Raw genomic sequence first — 14974 nt, 5'->3', positions numbered from 1 at the left:
CTTCACAACATCCTCTGGCAAGGAGTTCCACAGGTTGACTGTGCATTGTGTGAAAAAATACTTCCTTTTGTTTGTTTTAAACCTGCTGACTATTAATTTTATTTGCTGACCCTTCATTCTTGTGTTATGAGAAGGAGTAAATAACACTTCCTTATTTACCTTCTCCACACCAGTCATGATTTTATAGACCTCTAGCATATCCCCCCTTAGTCTCCTCTTTTCCAAGCTGAAAAGTCCCAGTCTTATTAATCTCTCCTCATATGGCAGCTGTTCCATACCCCGAATCATTTTTGTTGCCCTTTTCTGAACCTTTTCCAATTCTAGTAGATCTTTTTTGAGATGGGGCGACCAGGACTGCGCACAGTATTCAGATGTGGAGGGTGCCATGGATTTATACAGTGGCAATGTGATATTTTCTATCTTATTATCTATCTCTTTCTTAATGATTCCCAGCATTCTATTCGCTTTGAAATGTAGAGTCATTTTGAAACAACAGACTTTGTGTTCTGAAAATACTGAAATGGGACTTTTTCCCTTTTCACAATTTCCCCCTCAATTTTTTGTCCGAATGGAATGTCATTGAAATGATTCCACGTTTCATTCAAATGGCATTTTTGCAACCGAAAAGTGTTTTGCTGCACATGTTTCAGCCAGCTTGATTCTGCATTTCCCAGCTACCTATGAACAAACACATCACTTTCAAGCCCAGCAGCATCCTAATGCCCTTAGAGCCTATACCTCTGACCCTATCCCAGCCTTCCCACCAGGGAGGGCTGGGATGAGGCAAGGCAGGGAATTCTGGGAAAGCACCAAACAGAGCCAGGACAGCATGGGAACATGTGCATTATTGATTGTTTCCGAACCATGTGTCATTGGCCAGTTTCCCCAACTCAGCAAAGGATTGTGATGAAGACAGTATGGAGGGAGTAATTACAACGCTGCCATTTAAAGCAATGGCCTGAGTCCAATGGGCTAATAATAAATGATTGTAGCCTCCCTCAGAGTGCAGAGTGTCGCCCACCTCTCTCTGATGGAGCGTGTACCCCACACAGGCGCTGACAGGGTGAATGGGGTCAGGGAGGCCAGTTACGTTACATGGCTGCACCAGGCGGAAGAGCCAGGCAGAAGTGATCCTGCTGCTCCTCTGGGCAGGAGCAGGCTGGTGAGTATGAACGGAAGAGGTTTGTGACAGTAGGGAGAGTCTGCAGTCACTCTCTGGGGATGAAGAGTTAGTGAGGAGGGAGCTCAAGCCCAAGAATCTGGCAAGCAGCTGGGGGAGGCCTACACGAGCTGCTGAGCGTGGATCCACAGCAACAGGAGGCAAGGATGGGCAACAGCTGACCTGGTGGGACCACGCGTCTCAAATCGCCTGGCTCTTGGTGGCCAGACCGGCAGAAAGGCTCATTAAATAGTAATTCTTTACAGTCCCCATTCAAGGGCCTCAAAGCTCTTAATAAACAAGAATCAAGCCTCCAATGTCCCCTGGGAGATGGGTGGTTGTATTATTATGGTGGGAAGCCCTGACAAAGGGCAGGATTTGGCAGGATTTGGACATTGGTTTGAATTTATACTTGGAGTTTTGTTGGGGATTCCAGGGGCAAGCCCTGGGATTCCTGGTCCCGAGGAAAGGGTGAGTCTAGAGAAGCTGCGGGGAGGAAGGCCCAAGAGAGGCTGGGTAGGAAGGAGCCCAGGCAGGCAGTGGCAAGGAGTGGGACTGAGCAGACTTTGGCTCTGGGCTGGACTCCACATAGGTCGGGGGTCCAGCTTCCCCTACCAGCCACTAGTATGGTGGTGTGAGACCAGAGAAGGTGAAATTAACCCCCACACCCTGATATAAGGGGAAAAGGACATTGGATAGCCCTGAGGCAAGGCTGTGACCATGGGACCCAGAGTTGGGGCCGAAATGGGGTGATGACACTGATCTCCTTTGTAAAGTGCTATAGAGGAGCTTGGGGTTATTATTATGGCAGAGCCAGGAACTGACTCCCTATTTCATTGAGCCCTTAGCCCAGGGACTTAATGTCAAGGCCATCCTCCCAGGGGTTTTAAGCATAAATAGAGCCAAATGTTCATCCTGGGGGCCTCCTCATATGGCTTGAATGATATAAGGATTTATGCTGAGCCAATGGGCTCATCCTGCGGTCATGTACAGGTGTTGCAGCCAGTGAGACAGGTCTGTTGAATGAGACTTTGCTGCATTTGATTAGCATTCTAGAAGACAAGAGGAGTTGGTGGTTACGTGGAAGATGGGTAGGTGGATTTGTGCTGTGTTGATAGGTGACCTACAGTGACCAACAGCCAGCATCTCTAGGAGTGTGTACCGGATTTGCACATCACCAGGCCAAGTGGTGCATTCTGCCCATTGCTGTCCCAAAGCGTACATGACCTAAGATTTATTTTCTCGTGGTGTACAATGTCCAGTTCCGCTCAGATCACCAGTTTGCACCACTACACTGAGATGTCCTGGAGCCTATAGATCCTTCGTTACAGCATGGAGGCAGATTGGAGGGCTCCAGTGTTTGCGCATATGGCATGTTTTCCCAGTCTTTCTCCTCATCGTATAGCCCAGATGGCACAAAGACTGTCACAGGAAGGGATAAATGTGTATCGCCAGTTGGAAAGCATCTTCTTCAGAGGCTTCATGGAGGTTTGTCATCAACTGCGAAAGAGCACGGCTCTTTCCTCCCCAAAATCTGTTGCACGTGGATACAAATTGACACCTCAGTGGGCAGGGCTTTCAAATGACTGTTTGTTTGGACTACTCTGGATCTACTTCTCTCTTCCTAGAGGTCCTCTCTACACCCCGTCTTTCAGGACATTTTGCCACATGCATGGATGCTGATTGCTCTTAAGAAAGCTTTCAGAGCCCTTATTGTCCAGAAGGCTCCATCTCCAGTCCTGGTATAGCCATGTCTCCATCCCTTCCAGAAGCAGGGCCTCCATCACACAGTGATCCAAGGAACTCCAGGGTTCGTTAGTGCTTGAATCTGCTTTTCTGTTCCTCCAGTTTGTGTCAATTCTTATGTTTCCTTCCCTAGCTAAGAGGACTCAGTGCAGGGTCATTTCCCCCCTGTTGGAGCAACTACTCAGTGTCAACATACTGGAACAATAAACCACGCATTTGGCTGTGCTGGCCTGGGAAGCCCAGAAGGTCTGGGCTGCAGCGATTTCAGTGGCCTGGTTTCCTGCACATGGTTGGGATCTGGAATTTCTAAAGACCTCCTCAAGGGGCGAAACCCAGAGCGCTGCCTCCTCAGTGGGGCTTGGTATTCACATCAGAGCTGTAATAGTGTTGGGCAGGTAGCTCTCCGTGGGCCAGAAGACAGTCCATCTTCACTGGGAGCTTCTAGGGGCTAGAGATGTGAAGAAAAGCCCCTTCCAGTGTGGGAGAGAAGGAGCCCAAGAGGACTTTGATATGGAGATAATGTCAACCTTTTGTGGGTCAGTGAGAACAATACGGCATTGAGAGGACAAAGATCTCTGGAGGCTAGTAGCACTGAGTCAGTGCTCTGTCAGAGGGGGACCTCAAGAGGGTCAGAGGTACAGTATGGAGGCAGCTGGTTGGCAGCAGGAGAGAACAGCCAGAGACCCAGAGCCCAGATTCCCTCTTAAAATAAGAAGGAAAACAGCAGCTCCCCTGGTGACCTTTCCCTTGTGCAAATCTCCATCCTTCCCCACCTCACCATCAAATTCTAGCTGCAGCAGCAAGCAGCCGGGCTGGGACCTGCTATGCCAGTGGCGGCGTGAAGTTACCCAGGGCCCTTGCACGTGCATGTGGGTGCTTGTGTGCGCGCACACACCAGAGTGCTGCTTTGTTCCAGCCTGCAGGCTGCTTCGGGGGAGGGGAGGCAAATCGGTTCGCTTGCCAGTTTCTCCTGAGGTCCGCGGAGAGGTGTCTGTAGGGCTCATCTCGAAGAATGTCAGAGTGCATGTGCTCCACAAGACGGCCTTTCAGAACTCATCAGCCCCGCTGTCACGCAGTGCGCCACAAATTGGGAGTGACAGCTGTCTCCGTGCGCACCATCCATCTGTGGCAAATGTGTCAGCTAGCTGAACACTCCTGAGGAAACTGCTACGAGTCAGGGAAGCCGGGGGAGAGAGAAGCCACAGCAACAGGAGGCGAGGATGGACAACAGCTGACCTGGTGGGACCACGCGTCTCGAATCGCCTGGCTCTTGGTGGCCAGACCGGCAGAAAGGCTCATTAAATAATAATTCTTTACAGTCCCCATTCAAGGGCCTCAAAGCTCTTAATAAACAAGAATTAAGCCTCCAATGTCCCCTGGGAGATGGGTGGTTGTATTATTATTAGGCTCATTTTACAGCTGAGGAAACAAAGTGAAGTGACTTGCCCAGGGTCATTGAGTCAGTAAGTGGCACTGCTGGAAGACAACGCAGGAGCCCTGACAGCCAGGGTCCCCACAGCACCATCTTTCCTCTCTCCCCATCAGTGGCTCAGATGTACATTGGAAGGCAGAACAACCTCCTTTGCTCTTCTCCCTCTGTGTCTCCTTTCTCCTCTGTCTCTCATTTCTTTCCCCTTTTGATTTCTCCCACCTCAACTCCCAATTTTCACCCATTCAGTGCTGATGGATGGTGCCGGAGTGCCCAGGAGACTCCAGTCTTGATTCTATTCCCAGCAAATCGAAAAGCAAGCTATTCCTTCAGTGCCCCGTCCATAAGGTTCAGCCCTTTGGGTTGGGAGGAATTTTAGTTTCCATGACCCATTCAGTCTTTGGCCTCTTAGAAATGCTCACAAGAAGACCAATAATTCCAGTTGTGGTGGGTTTGTGATGTGGATGTTTGCCCATTAAGAGCTGCCCTAAGAACCACCAACACCAATTAACTTTGGTCGCAAAACAACCCTTAGATAGTGCCAATTTTAGTTGCTATTAGCTAAGGACAAACTTGCACCAAAGACTCGAAGTGCAAAGCTCCATATCCTATTATCCATCCAGTCCTCCAAAGCTAGGAAGTGAAATGTTAAGGACCATCAACATTCCCTCTGCTCCCTCCCCCAGTGACACACACCACCCCACTAGACCAGCCAGAGAGAATTCAAAAGAATCTCAATGCTTCTGTAGTAAAGATGCAAGCCTTCTAGCATGCCCTTCCCCAAACCTGAGTGCCTGTTGTTACACAGAACTATGCAGAGGGGACAGCAGGAGACAGATGTCTGCTTTTTTTTTGTGGTGTAGGCGTGTGGATGGAATTTGGGGAAGGGGTTGTTGGAAGGCTAGTATCCCAGTTGGGGCAGGGTTAAGGTTGGGGTGCATTCTCTGTGGTGTATAGGAGCTATGCTCGTACATCTCTGGGTTGGGAAGTAGAGGAAATGAACTATTGGTAGCCTTTATTTTTCATTTCCTTGCCTTTTAGGCTCTGTGTTAGGTACATGATATAAAGAGCAACCGTAACTGACCCGCAGCACAGTGTTTTTGTGTATTAACATAGCTGTAGATTCACCACTTCAGGCTCCCTTGTTTTGGCCTAGACATCTCCAGAAGCCTGTGGAGATTCGGTGCACTCTGAGTGTTCATGCAGTTCACAAAAAGGCTTTGTCTTCTCTCCAACCCATCTGCCTCCCAAGCATTTACCAGATTTCATGGAGTCATGAGTTCTATTGGACAAAAAGCAGGGAAATTATTTCCTCCAGGTCCATTGGGTATACAAGGAAGTCTTGCAAAAAATGGCATCAATTAAAGCAAGTTTGACGTTTTTCTTATTGCTACGGGAGTTGTAGAGAAGGCACTGAAAGTGCAGGCAGTGACATTAATCCACATGGCACATCCAGCAGCACGGCAGGTGTATGGTGCTTTTATGTGGGCAGAGGAATACTTAGACAATTAGACACACAATATGGATGAACTATGAGATAATCCTCAGGAACTGGGACTTATGAGAAACCTTTGGGATCAGTGGCAGTATGAGCTGTATGATACACATAGGAGAGGCTTAAATCTCAAACCTGTGAATTTGGGGAACTACATGATGCCTAAATAAAAGATGGATTTGCACGTGGAATAAAAACCCAGATCCTACAACCAGTGAAGTTGGTTGCAAAACTCCCATTGAAAGAACTCAAATGTGAAATTGCAGAACTATTAACTATGGTTTGTAACCTGTCCTTTAAATCAGCTACTGTACCCAGTGACTGGAAGATAGCTAATATAACACCAATATTTAAAAAGGGCTCTAGAGGTGATCCCGGCTATTACAGACCGGTAAATCTAACACCAGTACCGGGCAAATTAATTGAAACAATAGTAAAGAATAAAATTGTCAGACACCTAGAAGAACATAAATTGTTGGACAAAAGTCAACATGGTTTCTGTAAAGGGAGATCATGTCTTACTAATCTATTAGAGTTCTTTGAGGGGGTCAACAAACATGTGGACAAGGGGGATCCAGTGGACATAGTGTCCTTAGATTTCCAGAAAGCCTTTGACAAGGTCCCTCACCAAAGGCTCTTACGTAAATTAAGTTGTCATGGGATAAGAGGGAAGATCCTCTCATGGATTGAGAACTGGTTAAAAGACAGGGAACAAAGGGTAGGAATAAATGGTAAATTTTAAGAATGGAGAGGGGTAACTAGTGGTGTTCCCTAAGGGTCAGTCCTTGGACCAATCTTATTTGACTTATTCATAAATGATCTGGAGAAAGGGGTAAACAGTGAGGTGGCAAAGTTTGCAGATGATACTAAACTGCTCAAGATAGATAAGACCAAAACAGACTGTGAAGAACTTCAAAAAGATCTCACAAAACTAAGTGATTGGGCAACAAAATGGCAAATGAAATTTAATGTGGATAAATGTAAAGTAATGCACATTGGAAAATATAACCCCAACTATATATACAATATGATGGGGGGCTAATTTAGCTACAATTAATCAGGAAAAAAATCTTGGAGTCATTGTGGATAGTTCTCTGAAGACATCCACGCAGTGTGCAGCGGCAGTCAAAAAAGCAAACAGGATGCTTTGAAAACTCATGGCAATTGGGGGAGGTCCCGGATGACTGGAAAAAGGCTAATGTAGTGCCCATCTTTAAAAGAGGGAAGAAGGAGGATCCTGGGAACTACAGGCCAGTCAGCCTCACCTCCGTCCCTGGAAAAATGATGGAGCAGGTCCTCAAGGAATCAATTCTGAAGCACTTAGAGGAGAGAAAAGTGATCAGGAACAGTCAGCATGGATTTACCAAGGGCAAGTCATGCCTGACTAATCTAATTGCCTTCTATGACGAGATAAGTGGTTCTGTGGATGAGGGGAAAGCAGTGGACGTGTTGTTCCTTGACTTTAGCAAAGTTTTTGACACGGTCTCCCACAGTATCCTTGCCAGCAAGTTAAAGAAGTATGGGCTGGATGAATGGACTATAAGGTGGATAGAAAGTTGGCTAGATTGTCGGGCTCAATGGGTAGTGATCAATGGCTCCATGTCTAGTTGGCCGACGGTATCAAGTGGAGTGCCCCAAGGGTCGGTCCTCAGGCTGGTTTTGTTCAATGTGCCACAAGTCCTCCTTTTCTTTTTATAAATGATCTGGAGGATGGTGAGGATTGCACCCTCAGCAAGTTTGCAGATGACACTAAACTGGGAGGAGAGGTAGATACGCTGGAGGGTAGGGATAGGGTACAGAGGGCCCTAGACAAATTAGAGGATTGGGCCAAAAGAAATCTGATGAGGTTCAACAAGGACAAGTGCAGAGTCCTGCACTTAGGACGGAAGAATCCCATGCACCGCTACAGACTAGGGACCGAATGGTTAGGCAGCAGTTCTGCAGAAAAGGACCTATGGGTTACAGTGGACAAGAAGCTGGATATGAGTCAACAGTGTGCCCTTGTTGCCAAGAAGGCCAGTGGCATTTTGGGATGTATAAGTAGGGGCATTGCCAGCAGATCGAGGGACGTGATCATTCCCCTCTATTCGACATTGGTGAGGCCTCATCTGGAGTACTGTATCCAGTTTGGGGCCCCACACTACAAGAAGGATATGGAAAAATTGGAAAACATCCAGCGGAGGGGAACAAAAATGATTAGGGGACTGGAACACATGACTTATGAGGAGAGGCTGAGGGAACTGGGATTGTTTAGTCTGCGGAAGAGAAGAATGAGGGGGGGTTTGATAGCTGCTTTCAACTACCTGAAAGGGTGTTCCAAAGAGGATGGATCTAGACTGTTCTCAGTGGTAGCAGATGACAGAACAAGGAGTAATGGTCTCAGGTTACAGTGGGGGAGGTTTAGGTTGGATATTAGGAAAAACTTTTTCACTAGGAGGGTGGTGAAACACTGGAATGCGTTACCTAGGGAGGTGGTGGAATCTCCTTCCTTAGAAGTTTTTAAGGTCAGGCTTGACAAAGCCCTGGCTGGGATGATTTAGTTGGGGATTGGCCCTGGTTTGAGCAGGGGGTTGGACTAGTTGACCTCCTGAGGTCCCTTCCAACCCTGATATTCTATGATTCTATGATTCTATGATGTTAGGAATCATTAAAAAAGGGATAGAGAATAAGACGGAGAATCTCTTATTGCCATTATATAAATCCATGATACGCCCACATCTTGAATACTGCATACAGATGTGGTCTCCTCATACCAAAAAAGATATACTGGCATTAGAAAAGGTTCAAAGAAGAGCAAGTAAAATGATTAGGAGTTTGGAATGGGTCCCATATGAGCAGAGATTAAAGAGCCTGGGACTTTTCAGCTTGGAAAAGCGGAGACTAAGGGGGATATGATAGAGGTATATAAAATCATGAGTGGTGTGGAGAACGTGAATAAGGAAAACTTATTTACTTGTTCCCATAATATAAGAACTAGAGACCACCAAATGAAATTAATGGGCAGCAGGTTTAAAACAAATAAAAGGAAGTTCTTCTTCACTCCGCGCACAGTCAACCTGTGGAACTCCTTGCCTGAGGAGATTGTGAAGGCTAGGACTATAACAAGGTTTAAAAGAGAACTGGATACATTCATGGAGGTTAAGTCAATTAATGGCTATTAGCCAGGATGGGTAAGGAATGGTGTCCCTAGCCTGTTTGTCAGAGGGTGGAGATGGATGGCAGGAGAGAGATCACTTGATCATTACCTGTTAGGTTCACTCTCTCTGGGGCACCTGGCATTGCCCACTGTCGGTAGACAGGATACTGGGCTGGATGGACCTTTGGTCTGACCCAGTATAGCCGTTCTTATGTTCTTATGTTCTTATTGACTTCAGCCTGATGTGAGAAACTTTGGGAAACTGATTTCACCTTAACCCACGCCATGGACACTATTAGAGCCAGTGAAATGCAAATGCACACTCTAAGTGTGGACTGAACAGCAAATCCATGTGTTGTCATTTCCAAAGGGGAATGCTACAAGTTGAAGAAACCCACATAACAATCAAAATATAAATCAAAGTGGTTTCTGGCTGGGTAAACATTTCTGTGCACAACAGTGGCCAAGAACACAAATCTTAGGTCAAATATGCCATTAAAATAAATAGGAAACATGATTTTTTCAAGGTATTTCACACAGTTAAACCCGACAGTGTCCACATGAGGTACAGTAACTAAAGAACTATAGAACAAACTGTTTCAGATTAGCAACCGTGGCTAAATATTAGTGGCACATCTGTATCCTATCAATTGGATACTGGAGCATAATGCAGTGTTGTTCTGGGGGAAATATTTAATAGAGTAGCTAAGGAAGAACAGAAATCTAAAGCAAAGCTTGGTTTGTATTCAAGACACAAAATAGCAATACAACAGCAAATAGCTATTACAATTTGTACAGTACCAACATAGAAAACATACTCTAAGATACAACCGCATTTGCTCCAATCCCTCAGACAGAGACAAACACCTACAAGATCTGTGTCAAGCATTCTTAAAACTACAATACCCACCTGTTGAAGTGAAAAAACAGATTGACAGAGTCAGAAGAGTACCCAGAAGTCACCTACTAGAGGGCAGGCCCAACAAAGAAAATAACGCCACTAGCTGTGACCTTCAGCTCCCAACTAAAACCTCTCCAGCGCATCATCAAAGATTTACAACATATTCTGAAAAATGATCCCTCACTCTCCCAGATCTTGGGAGACAGACCAGTCCTCACTTACAGACAGCCTCCCAACCTGAAGCAAATACTCTCAGCAACCACACACCACACAACAAAAACACTAACCCAGGAACCTATCCTTGCAACAAAGCCCAAAGCCAACTCTGTCCACATATCTATTCAGGGGACACCATTATAGGACCTAATCACATTAGCCACGCCATCAGGGGCTCGTTCACCTGCACTTTACCAATGTGATATGTGCCAGCAATGCCCCTCTACCATGTACATTGGCCAAACCGGACAGTCTCTATGCAAAAGAATAAACGGACACAAATCTGACATCAAGAATTGTAACATTCAAAAACCAGTGGAAGAACGCTTCAGCTTCTCTGGCCACTCAGTAAAAGACTTAAGGGTGGCAATTTTGCAACAGAAAAGCTTCAAAAACAGACTCCAACAAGAAACTGCTGAGCTTGAATTAATATGCAAACTAGATACCATTAACTTGGGTTTGAATAGAGACTGGGAGTGGCTGGGTCATTATACATATTGAATCTATTTCCCCATGTTAAGTATCCTCACACCTTCTTGTCAACTGTCTAAATGGGCCATCTTGATTATCACTATAAAAGTTTTTTTCTCCTGCTGATAATAGCTCATCTTAATTAATTAGCCTCTTACAGTTTGTATGGGAACTTCCACCTTCTCTGTATGTATATCTATATCTTCTTACTATATGGTCCATTCTATGCATCCGATGAAGTGGGCTGTAGCTCACGAAAGCTTATGCTCAAATAAATTTGTTAGTCTCCAAGGTGCCACGAGTCCTCCTGTTCTTTTTGTGGATACAGACCTGGATGAGACCTGTGGTCTATCTAGTCTAATATCCATTTATAGCATCACTCAATAACTTGCTGAACAGTAATTGCAGTTGTGCCAGCTATTTCAGAACTAGAAGCACATCAGACCGTAGCTAGAGAAAAGATAGTTGTTGCAAGGTCCATAGAATCATACAGAGAAAACACTGTCAAGATACTAGGAGAATTCTCAAATTTCTTCCTGGAATGTCTGGAAGGAGAATGCCACATTAAAACAGATAAAATCAGTAACTCCTGCACTTCATCCACAAAGAAAATTACATTTGTTCTAGCAGAAGTTGCTAATGGGCAGGGAGAAAGGGATTTATCGAAAAAAGCAGAACAATTTGTAAACAGGTTTCATACTCTGAAGCCAAATGAAGTACATTTATGAATTGAGCCAAGTGATTTAAATAGTCATAAAATGTAAAAATTATTGAAGGAAAACTGTTGAAGTCATAGCAGAAGCAAAAATATTCCCAGTATAAAATGCAGGATATATATTTTGGCATATAAAATTATATGAGTCAGGCTCTAAACTAGTGACATTTTATGCACCACTGAAGTGTCTGGGTCTGATTCTCCTATTTGTGATTCTCCTTGTATTATTCTGAGTTTTATGTTCACTTTGAACAGATTCAAATGACCACAAAACGTGTGAGACAAGGAAGACTCACACCCTATAAAATCAAGTGAATGCCATTTGGAATTTGCTCTGCTCCTGTGGGATTTCAAACACCAATTACACAGATCTTCAAGGGACTTATAAAGGGTTGATGCTAGAATGGAGATGTTTTAATCTGGGCTCAGGACCCTCAAGAATACAATGAAAGATTTAGGACAATTTGGCAACTTGCAGAAGGGAGAGACAACCCAAAATTTCATAAAGTCCCAAGTTTCAGAGTAACAGCCGTGTTAGTCTGTATTCGGAAAAAGAAAAGGAGTACTTGTGGCACCTTAGAGACTAACCAATTTATTTGAGCATGAGCTTTCGTGAGCTACAGCTCACTTCATTGGATGCATACCGTGGAAACTGCAGAAGACATTATATACACACAGAGACCATGAAACAATACCTCCTCCCACCCCACTGTCCTGCTGGTAATAGCTTATCTAAAGTGATCATCAAGTTGGGCCATTTCCAGCACAAATCCAGGTTTTCTCACCCTCCGCCCCTCCCCCCCCAAACTCACTCTCCTGCTGGAAATGGCCCACCTTGATTATCATGCACATTGTAGGGAGAGTGGTCACTTTGGATAAGCTATTACCAGCTGGAGAGTGAGTTTGTGTGTGTGGTTTTTGGAGGGGGGTGAGGGAGTGAGAGTTATGCAGGAAGTGGCCCACCTTGATTATCATACACATTGTGAAGAGAGTGGTCACTTTGGATGGGCTATTACCAGCAGGAGAGTGAGTTGGGGGGGGGGGGGCGGAGGGTGAGAAAACCTGGATTTGTGCTGGAAATGGCCCAACTTGATGATCACTTTAGATAAGCTATTACCAGCAGGACAGTGGGCTGGGAGGAGGTATTGTTTCATGGTCTCTGTGTATATATAATGTCTTCTGCAGTTTCCACGGTATGCATCCAATGACGTGAGCTGTAGCTCACGAAAGCTCATGCTCAAATAAATTGGTTAGTCTCTAAGGTGCCACAAGTACTCCTTTTCTTTTTATAAAGTCCCAAATTGATCTAACATAACTTATCTATACAGGACGAAAGCTAAGCAAAGGGGTCTTAATTGTTGAACCAGGTGAAATAAAATCCATAGCTGAAATGCCCATTCCACTGTATAAAGTAGATTCATGGGGATGATAAAATATTTGGCAAAAAACATTTCAAATCTCCTCTGGCCAATAAACCCTTAAAGCGATTGCTGGAAAATGATATTGCCTGGCATTGGGAAGAGAGACACAAACAGCCATGACAGGGTTCTCATTTATGAAAAAGCCAATTTACACCATTCCAGCAGTGTAAAGGAGCCATAAAAAGGACTTTAATGCCTCTTTACACTGCCCAAGCATGTCCATGAGAATTTGGCCCATTTTGATTTAATTAATCCAGTTGCATTGTCAGTAGATGCATCTTCTGAAAGTCGAGGCTGGATTTTCTTGTCTGCTAGAGTCACACACAAGGCAAAGGGAACTTAAATAGGCCAGAGAAACCCCCTGGTGAATTCCCCCTGTGTAAAGGGAATGATAGGTGCATAAGGCTGTTACAGCCATGTTGCCTTGCCCTCCACTGCCTCCTACACAAGAGCTGTGCTGCCCAGGGTAAGTAGGCAGGAGGTGTCCAGGTCAGAGGTGGAGAGGACAGGCTGGGTGTGTGTTTGGGGAGGAGAGGGGAGGCAAGGCCAGTGCCCAGGGAGGAGAGCGCATGGCAGAGTGAGGCTCCCTAGGCCTAATCCTCTGCAGATAGAAGGTCTTTCACTGACAGCATAATTTAAAGCTGCCCCCTTGCAGCTGATCCAGGGAGAGAACGGCATTAGCTTTGAGTCAATGATAACCTGCACTGGTTGGCTTTGTTCACACCAGTGCAAAGTGGTGTAAAATGTTTCCACCAGCTTGCAGGGCAATAGCTAATCACATCAATTTCTTTGGTGTTCATTTTGTACTCTTTCAAAACTATAGAACTCATGCCTAGGGTGTGTCGTGGGTAAAAATGCAGCACACCTGTTTCTTGTTTTTAATCAGGAGAGCTGTGTAAATGAATCCCAGGTAGACTGGCTCACTCACATATCTTTTCCCCAGGGAATTTTTCTCTCTCTTCCAATAGAATATCATGTGGAAAATTCACAGAGAGCAGGTTTGGCTCAGTGATCAGTCATGGATACATCGGTTTAAAATCCATGCATGTGCCAGGACTGGATGGGCATGAAAAGTAAACTGCCGATGCGCTATTCCACAAGGAGCTCTGTGCAGAAAAGAGCAACAAGTGTGACAGCTCTGAGGCCAACAGAAAAACATTCTGAGGAAGGATGCTGAAGTAATCAGAGTAGGGGGACAGCTTCAAGAGACCTGGGTCCTATTCCCAGCTCTTCCACTGGCTGGTGAGTGATCTTCGGCAAGCCACAGCACCTCTTTGTGCCTCGGTTTCCCCAGCTGTAAAATGGGAGATATAATGATACTCATTAGCGTCACTCAGGGTCTATGATGCTAAATACATGGTAGCTGTAGATGTAACCCACATCCATTCCATGTGTTGCTCTCTCACCCTCTACTGGTGGCTGGATCACATAGAGAGGTCGAGAGCCTGCTGAAGCCATGGGTCTCTTAGCTCAGGCAGCAGAAGCTCCTGCTTCAAAGAGCCACAGGTCCCATATTCTACCCCTGCTACTGACGCCCCCCCCAGGAGCGTGGCATTAATGCAGGTGTGTGAAGTGTTGTCATGATTTCATCAAGGAGAGGAATGTGACAATCTGGCAGGCATGTTTTTTTGTTACCCTGCTCATTTAACAGAAATAAGTTCTTGCTCAGGAAAGATGAGCAGGAAGATTCCCCGGAACAAAAGCATTCCCAGCCAATACATTCCAAAAACACACTGAAAAGAAAGCTGAAAAATGCATGCAGGCAAAGCAAGCTAACAGGCTGGGACTCACCCTGCAGAGCATTCGTACATTTCCTGAACTAGACATCACTGCCAAATCCTCCTAGGGCCACCACAAGAAAACCCTCTTTGCTTGGCCCCTCGAGCACTAGAGGTTTGTTTTGCCACAGGCTGTCCCAGAGGGACTGCAGGCAGAATGCTGGTTTCCCTGCTGCAGTTTGGCCCAGGAGACAGCAGCACTGGGATGAGGTGCCACCGAATACAGGGCTGCCGATTACAGGGCTCATCATCTCTGCATGCACCCTGATGGGGGGAAGGCAAGAAGCCCTGGCTGCTAGATCTCTGAATTCCAGACCTCAGCAGCATGCCCACTTTCTACCGCATTGACGGTGAGACTGTGCTGGGCTCTGTGTAGACACAGCACTGGGGTTTTAATGGATAGATCCTGGACATTCACACTGGGCCCCTTGCCACATATTGGTGCCTGCTCATTTCTGGGGATCTGTGCTGCAGAGGTTCTTGTCAGGCCTGGTGCTGGAATGCTCC

This window comes from Lepidochelys kempii, chromosome 10, assembly GCF_965140285.1.
Source record: "Lepidochelys kempii isolate rLepKem1 chromosome 10, rLepKem1.hap1, whole genome shotgun sequence".
NCBI lineage: Eukaryota > Metazoa > Chordata > Testudines > Cheloniidae > Lepidochelys > Lepidochelys kempii.
Note: the sequence above shows the minus strand (reverse complement) of the source record.